At 61.9% G+C, this 8,199-nt stretch overlaps 1 non-coding gene across 1 annotated transcript; it reads right to left on the bottom strand.

The window, feature by feature from the left end:
* Window positions 1-1,707: 1,707 nt before the first annotated feature.
* On the bottom strand, window positions 1,708-1,833 carry LOC122205740. The gene has a single exon (XR_006196241.1). It is a non-coding gene; the product is annotated as a U6atac minor spliceosomal RNA (small nuclear RNA).
* Window positions 1,834-8,199: the final 6,366 nt, after the last annotated feature.

The raw sequence follows: 8,199 nt of genomic DNA, 5'->3' as shown, positions 1-8,199 counted from the left end.
TGCTTCACGGAGCCGCCCAGGCGCCCCTCAGATGCGGATTCTTAAGTATCGGGTGTCCAGCTTTCCACGCTTGTCTTAAAAGCTCAGCGCGTACGTACACACGTGTGTGCACGTTCACGTGTATCTAGGCGCACCCGAACTTGCGCACACATGCACTTCATGTGTACAGGTGTGCACACACGTGTTCACACGCGTGCCGCACACGCACATGCTCACGCGCATGCAGATTCGTGTGTACAGGTTCGCGTGCACGTGGCACGCACGTGTTCACACACTTGTGTGCGTGTCCATGTATGCGGACACGTGCTCCACGGCTGGCTGGTGCGAACCAGGGCCCCAGCAAGACCCCGCCTGCCCTGGTTGGTTGAAGTCTGCTGCTTGCTCGTCACCTCGGACCTGGAAACAGTCATGTGTCCTATGGGCTCCCGGGTCCGCGTTTGCAGCTTCTGACTCTGGTGCTCTGAGAGCGGAGGCTGACCGTTTCCCCCCACTGTTGATAGGTAATGCGAGCTGGATGGTGCTGTTTGCATCTTTAAAAAATATTTATTTCGGAGGGAGGGAGGGAGGGAGAGAGAGAGAGAGAGAGAGAGAGAGAGAATGCGCGCGCCCATGAGCGGGGGAGGGGCAGAGAGAGAGGGAACCCAAAGCAAAATCCAAAGCAGAGCTGAATCCGAAGCAGGCTCCAGGCTCTGAGCTGTCAGCACAGAGACCGATGCGGGCCTCCAATCCATGAACCGTGAGAGCATGAGCCGAAGTCAGACGCTTAACCGACGGAGCCCCCCAGGCGCCCCTCTTTGCAGTGTTAGCAGTGGAATTGTGGGCCGGGTTGGTTTTATTTAAGTCGATAAACACGTTCCTGGGTCGTTAAGCGAGCCCTGCACCGTGGAGCTTACAGAGCACGTTGTGCCCTGGACATGAAGGGGGAACGCCCTCTCTACGCTTCAGGTGGCCTTTCTGGGGATTTCCGTCCCTGGGAATCTAAGGTATCCCAAAGCGTGTGCACGACGTCGCGGTACGTCCTGCGATGCCTTCGCCCCGCACGTGCGTGACTGCGGGTGGGGGGCTCAGGAAGGGCTCGCGGCGGCCCGGGACCGGATTCTGCAGAGGGAAGGCAGGCACCGTCGCCGAAGGGCCGGCCCGTGGTGCTGTCCACTGCCGCGTCACGGCCCACGCAAGGGAGAGAGGTACAGCCGGGGGCTGCCGAGGCCCCAGGAGGAGACCCCAAGCCTCACACCCAGCCCGACCGGTGGTGGGGATAGAAACAGCTCGACTCCTACAAATGAAATGCACACTTGCCAAAGGATTTGCTTCCCTCGGCGAGGAAAGCGGTGGGACGTCACGGGCGGTGCAGAGAGCTGGGCACACCTGCCCAGGAGCCAGGATGCCGAGATCAGTGTGCGGGGGGATTCAAGACTGGCAAACGGGGTAACGACCCTCGGGGCAGGTGCGGCTCTCTGTGGACCAGAGGCGCGCCGTCGCCGAAGCTTCGAGGCGGCCTAAGTCAGCGTCACACCCCTTGTCCTGATAACGCGGCGCTCCGCCGGCAGGTTGACGGGCAGGGGCTCAGGACGGCCTTGGGCGGGGGACTGGGCGACACCGACCCGCGGACGGTGGCGGGGGTGCCGCAGGGAGCACAGTACACACTATTGGGGAGCAGGTCCTGCGGCCCTGGCACCGTGCGGAGGAGGCCCCGCCCCAGGTCCCCCCAAAAAACGTTGGTTAGATGCCACGAAGTAGGTGGCAATGCCTTAACCGTATGCGTGTTGTCAGGCCCGAGGGCCTCTTCCATCCTTGTCAAGGGGAGTGCTAACCTTCTCTCCTTTCATACAACACAACTCTGCTACCGTCCGCGCGACATTTAAAGGCCTCTGCCTTGGCCACCTTTCGCTCAGGGCGACTCGGCGCGGCGCGCCCCGTGCAGACACGCCGGCGGAGGCGCCTGCCCTCATCGCGGAGCCACCCGTGTTCACACCTTGCGGCTCAAATCCCCACAGGCGCTGCCGCGCGTGGAAAAACTTGCCTCCCCTTCCCTAATATATTCATGAAACCAGCCAATCAGAGGCTGGGAGGGACGCGCGGAAGTCCCGAGCGTCCTTCAGAAAACCAGATTCCCCCGGAAACAAAACAGGGCCGGCGCTCACTTCCTAAGCGACACGCCCCGCGGACTGTGGGCCAGAGACTCGGCACTTCCTGCGGAAATGGCAGTGGTTTGAAGCGAATCAGAGGACGAGGAACGAAGATCCGCTCCACGGACTTCCGGACACGGCCCTGCGCTTGGAACTGTGGGTGTTGGGAGGGCGGGGCGCTCGGGGCGCGGTCCGCGCATGCCCGGAGTCGGTTCTGCGCGACTTCGCGCATGCTCCGTGAGCGCTGCGCGCAATTCGTGGGTCTCAGGTTCGAGCCCCGGAGCGGGCCGCTGCGCGCTAGGGGCTTGGAGATTTAAAGCCGACGCTCCCCTCCTGTCTCTCCCGAAGGGCCCTAGCCCCGGGCGCGCGTGCCGTGGAAGGGCGTGTGTGCGTACGCGTGCACGTGTGCAGCAAGCACGTGTGAGAGGCGGTGTGCGCTGTGTACACGTGTGTGCGGTGGATGGACTCGTGCGTGCGCGGAACGTGTGGGTGCACGTGTGGCACGGTGTACACGCGTGTGCGCGTGCACCGGTGTGCATAACGTGTGCTCACCATGCACGTGATCCTGCGCTCCCACACGCATGGACACCCGCGTGCACGTGCGGGTGTCAGCGCATATGTATGTGTCACAGGAAGGAACACAGACCTGCAGGGGCCACTCTGGGTGGCTGTGAACAGCTGTATGGCGTTTCTCTGTGCTCATTTGGATACCCGTTTCTCAAACTGCGTTAGAAAACTTGAAATTAGAAAACGTCTAATGGTGGGGCGCCTGGGTGGCTCAGTCGGTTAAGCGTCTGACTTCGCCTCAGGTCATGATCTCACAGTTCATGAGTTCACCCCAGAGCCCACTTTGGGTCTGCTTTCAGCCCAGAGCCCACTTTGGGTCCTGTGTCCCCCTCACTCTCAGTCCCACCGCAGCTCGCATTCGCAATCTCAAAAATACACAAAACATTAAAAAAAAAAAAAAATTTCTGAATTAAAAAAAAGAAAATGTCCTATTGTTAATTAGAAACAAACAAAACTTAGTTTGTTGGTTAAGGCAGTTCTTAAGTTTCTTCTATGCCCTCATCGCTGGAAACCTGCTGTGAAGGGGTGGAGGGTCGGTCCATGAAGGGAGGAGGGGCTGCTGGGGCAGACCCTGCCTGCCGGCGCCCTGCACTCCGATGAGAAGTTGGGGTGAATCCTTACAGGTGGAGAGCCAGCTGAGGGTGGGAGGGAGGACTCTGCCCACGTCTGCAGAGCTGAGGGTGGGAGGGAGGACTCTGCCCACGTCTGCAGAGCGCCTACCGGACAGAAGAGCCGGGCGTGACTAGGGCACGGGCACTGAGCAAGGAGGGGCCCTGGTCAGGGCGAGCCGTGTGGCCTGGGCACAGCTCCCCAGCTTGCAGAGGAACAGGCCGTCCGCATCCCTCTTGTACAGCGGAACCTGCAGAGGACAAAGCGGTTGGGTCGTTTGGACTGGCTTTGCGGTAGGGAGTCTGTTCGGTCTCATCTGCTGGTGCCCGGCTCTCGTGCTCCACGGCCGGCTGCCGGGACCGCAGGTCTGGGCACACGGGGGGCTCCGTCAGGGGCAGCCGGGCCCCAGTCATGCCTGCTGCCCATGTCCAGGCCCCGTGGGCCCGCCTCTGTCCCTGGGGCTCTCAAGCTCCTGATCCCCCCGGGCTAGGAACTGAGCCGCAGCTGGCCCCGCAGGAGCCCCGGGCCAGGCCTCGCGAGGTTTAGGGTGAATCGGAACCACCTGGGGTCACCCCCCCGGAGTCTGAATCTGAGGAATCTGCATTCACAAAGCACATCAGCTCCCCCATCGTAGCAGCTGTCTGCTCTGGGTACAGGATGGGAGGCTCCGTGTCTCCCGGGGGACAGAGCCATAGTGACAGGTGTGGGAAGGGTCTGTAGGATCGGGTCTTCACGAGGTTGGGGGCACCAGGCGGGAAGGACCCAGGAGGCAGCAGCTCCCTCTCGGGACCTGGGCCCGTTGGCTGCATTTACTGAGGCTGCTTCTCCGGGCGTTGGCTGCCAGGGCCTCCAGGACCCGAGGCCACACGGTGCCTCCTGTCCCTTTCACCGTTGAACCGGAGGGCACCCCATAGTGTATGTTGAATAAGTGCGTGATCAACATCGGTGTCGCTGCTGCGAGGCCCGTGCCTTCTGCTGTGGTCCTGGCGTGTTCCCGCCTCAGCAGCGAGACCCTGGCAGGGAAAGCCCTCCCGGGCTGGCAGGTTGCTCTGGGCCAGAGGAAGAGTTGGCCACGTGCCTCCAGTCTGGGCAGGATTGGACGCACGGAGTCATCACCTACGGGGGCAATTCGCCCTTCATTCCCCCTGAGCTCACCAGGAGCAGAACTCACCGGGCCATCCCCAGGGTTCGTCCCTATCGGCTCCCGCGTGAAATCAGGCCACACCCAGAGAAAGTTCTAGAAGTAAGAGAAGGCGCGCTCACTTTGCTGGCCTGTCCATTTTGCACCCGCCGACACTGAGAGAGGGGAGGCACTTGCCCGAGGGCACCCAGCAGGTTGTCGCTAGAGTGTTTGGGGTGAGGACCCAGCCCCCGACCCCTGGATGGTGGCAGTGGGTGGGGGTGTGGGTTCCCTTCCGGCCCTGGTGAGGCCCCGGCCTGTGTAGACCCTTCCCTGAGTGCCCTGTGGAGTTGCATCCAGGATGCCCAGTCAGCAGCAATGTTACTGTGTAGGTATGTCCCAAACATTTGATGGGATATACTTATACTAAAGGTTTCTGCCGTTCACCTGCAGCTCAAACCTAGCTGACGGCCTCTCAGTTTTATTTGCTAGGTCCTGCGACCCTGGTGACTGCGGAGGGGACTTTTGTCATTTGCCCACGAGGCAGCATTTCCTATAGTGTGTGCCACGTGACCACTCAAGCTGTCCCTGTGCAGAAAAGGGAAGAAGCTCACGTGGGGAATTCTGTGTGAACCCAAACTGTAGGACTTCCCTTCCCCTTGAAGGAAAGGCCGGCTGGTGGGCCTGCATCGTGGGAATGTGAGAACGAGGCCCGGGGCGCAGTATTTCGGCGGATGGGCCGTGGAACGGAGGTCTGCGCAGGAGGGAGAAAAGAGAGCCCGGGGAAGGGGCGCAGACACCAAGAGGAGGAGGGGGGTAGGTTCCCAGGGCTGATCCGGACCCACTAGGGCTCACCCGGAGTGCCTCCTGGTGGCAAACGCCGGGTTTGCAGGCACAGTGCTTTGGCCTTGACCATTGGCTCTGCAGACCCAGGCCGCGTCCAGTCGGTCAGGACTCAACAAGGTGGGACAGATGGCCTCAGGCAGGGGTCGCCGTTATTCAGAGCAGAAACCCTGCTTCTGCCCTGCCTCCCATACTCTTATCTCCAGGCCCCTGTGGCTTTGGAGAACTTGAATTTTCCCAGCCTCAGCAAAGTCTCTGCATCAGATCTGGAGGAGGGAAGAATCAGGACTCAGGTGGCAAGTCTGTGGCCACTGGGGCCCCTGCGTGGGGCCCTTCCGCCCCCTCCCCCCCCAGAAACCCAGCCGCGTGGCCAGGTCTGCTGGCTCCCACAGCTGAGAGTCCTTGGGCCCCCGAGGAAGGGGAGAGCCAGGCACGGTGAAAACACCCACCGCCCCAGCACAATCCTGCAGAATGAAGGGCTTGGTGGTGGGATGAGAGCCACATCTGGATTCAGGGAATTTCTCCTGGAGACACATCGTGCTGACCGCGCCTGTGAGCTGTGTGGCGGGGCCCTTGGGTAGCCTGGTCCCCTGCCCCGCTCACCTCCTCTGCATACTGTCCAGCCGGCCCCGAAGGCCCGTTCCTGGGAGGTTCTCCACCGGGAGGGGAGAGTGGTGACATTCCCAGGAAAAGCGACAGGCCCTGAGGACTCATTGCGTTCTGGAACGGAAGGCCTTGGTGACTCAGGGCCCGAGTGGGGCTGTCATGAGCCTTTTGGCGTGAATGCTGGGGCCTGGAGGGTCAGCTTCAAGGCCACTGCTAATGGCCACCAAACAGACCGGGGGCCTTTTGAATCCAAGGGCCTGTGGATAACCCCCCACCCCCCCATCCTCTGGCTCTTGACCTGCTGGCCTAGGAGTGGCTGGTGGGCTGCCTGCTTAGGCAGCGGGTTCCTGCCCCTGTCCTGCACTGTGCCATCTGTGGAGGGGCACCTCGCCGGGCAATTCCAGAAGTGTCCACCAGGGGGCGGGGCTGCACCTCTCAGGGTCCGCGCGGCCGGTGTGGGTGGACCCGCCTCCTTGGCACACAGTCTGGCTCTCTGTGGCCTTGGGAAAAGTCACTTAACTGCCCGGTGCCTCGGGGCACCGGCGGGACCAGAGCTCAGGGCTTGGCTTCAGGGAAGGCGCAGCAGAGGCTGGCCATTCCCGTCCCATTTTCCAGGTAGAGAAACTGAGGCTCTGAGCGTTTGTTTACAGGATGCCTGAAGGTGGTACCCCAGGTTGGCAGGCGGTGGGGTCTGCACTCGAGGCTCTTGAGACCCCAGAGGCACCGGCTGGGGCTGGCAGGTGCCACGGTGGGCTGGCGGGTTTGTGGGGTTCCTGGAACGAGCCTGACACGGAAATGCCCCGTCAGGCATAGCCTGGACACTTCTCCTGGCCTTGGTTTCTCAGAAGTCCATTTTCCCTGTATTCTACAATGCTCATTGCTTGTGCATTTAAAACCACACCGAGCAAATGGCCCTAACCTTACCAAGCAACAAATTCCATTCGATGGGCACGTTTTTTTGCATTTCTACGGAACGATTTGCGTTATTATCAGTTTCCTATTTCCTGTAAGTTGCAGAGTCGCATAGCCTCGAGCTGACAGCTGACTTCGGTGGGCGGAGACCCGGGCTGGACGTGCAGGGGAGGGAGGTGGGGTGCAGATAGGGCCTTTTGGTGCATAACTTCCCAGATTTTTCTCTGTGTATTAATGGGCCCAGATGGTCTGAAAAGGGGACGTTCCTCGTGGTGCGGACACGCTTCCCTCTCATGCCGAGGACGGGGGGACATTCCCCTGCCAAAGTACAACATCAGTGCGCTTTCTTGTTACCCTCAAGAGCCGTGTGACGGAACTAATGTCTTGCGGCTAGTGGCAGGGATCTTTGAAACCCGCTTTTCTTTTCTCTCCGGCGCCTCTGTGGAGCCTCCAGGCAGGCTGGTGACGTCCCCTGGCCGGCACTCCCAGGGGCTCCCTGGATCCCTCCCAGGGATGCCCCAGGTCACTCGGCCATGCCTGCAGGGAGGGCGATGACCGTCCAGGGGTGAGGCCTCTCCTCGGGGGCTGCTATTAATAAAGTGACCGCTGACCCCCGGACGTGGGGAGGGAGGTGGGGACGGAGCGTTCCCAGGCCTGGCGTCTGGCCCGAGGCCTTCCTTGCGTGACTGGAAGGCCTCCAGAGCGCTCTGGTTCTGCCCTGGCCCCGTGGCCTCTGTGGACCGGAAGCTCTGTGTGGACCCAGTGCGGGGGCTGCCCTTCCTCTGGGATATAAATATCCCAGGACTGGCCTCCTGCAGCCTCCCGAGAGGGCCGGGGAGGGAAGGAGGGTCATGGCCCTCCAGGAGCTGGCTCAGGGCCTCCCCGCCGTCCGGCTTTGTCTGCAGGCCCCCGGGGCAGCTGGCCACGGGGCCCTGCTTCGCTTCTCTGCTGGAAGTGGACGGACGGGGGCTGGGACAGAGGGGGGGGCCCTGCCTGTGGCCGGAGACATAGGGAGGGTGTGACGGGGGCAATACGCAGCCTAGTTTTATCTACACCTGTGGGCGCCCCTCCGGGGCCTCGGGCCTCGGGGTTCCGGGAGGGGGAGACGAGTGACTAAGGCCCGAAAGGGCCGGCGTGGCCGGCGGGTGGCGGCCCCGAACGTCTCACACCTCGCCCAGCCCAGCCTGGCGCTGTGCTGGGAACTCTGCCTCTGTTCCCTCGCCTTGTCCGCACACAGCCGGGCTGCCCGGCACGCATAGGTGAGACGCCAAGGCCACTGCAGGCCACACGGTGGGTAAATCCCACCACGGTCCCCTGGATGTTCCGGAAAGGCTGCGGGTTCTGGTCCCTCCCGCTGGAACCCAGAGAAACTCATGCTGGAGGAGAGACCGGGCTTTCCCAGCACCTTGGGCCCAG

This window comes from Panthera leo, chromosome D4 (genome assembly GCF_018350215.1).
Source record: "Panthera leo isolate Ple1 chromosome D4, P.leo_Ple1_pat1.1, whole genome shotgun sequence".
In the NCBI taxonomy this organism is placed as follows: domain Eukaryota; kingdom Metazoa; phylum Chordata; class Mammalia; order Carnivora; family Felidae; genus Panthera; species Panthera leo.
The sequence above is the reverse complement of the archived record's forward strand: the minus strand, read 5'-3'. Positions and strand labels throughout refer to the sequence as shown.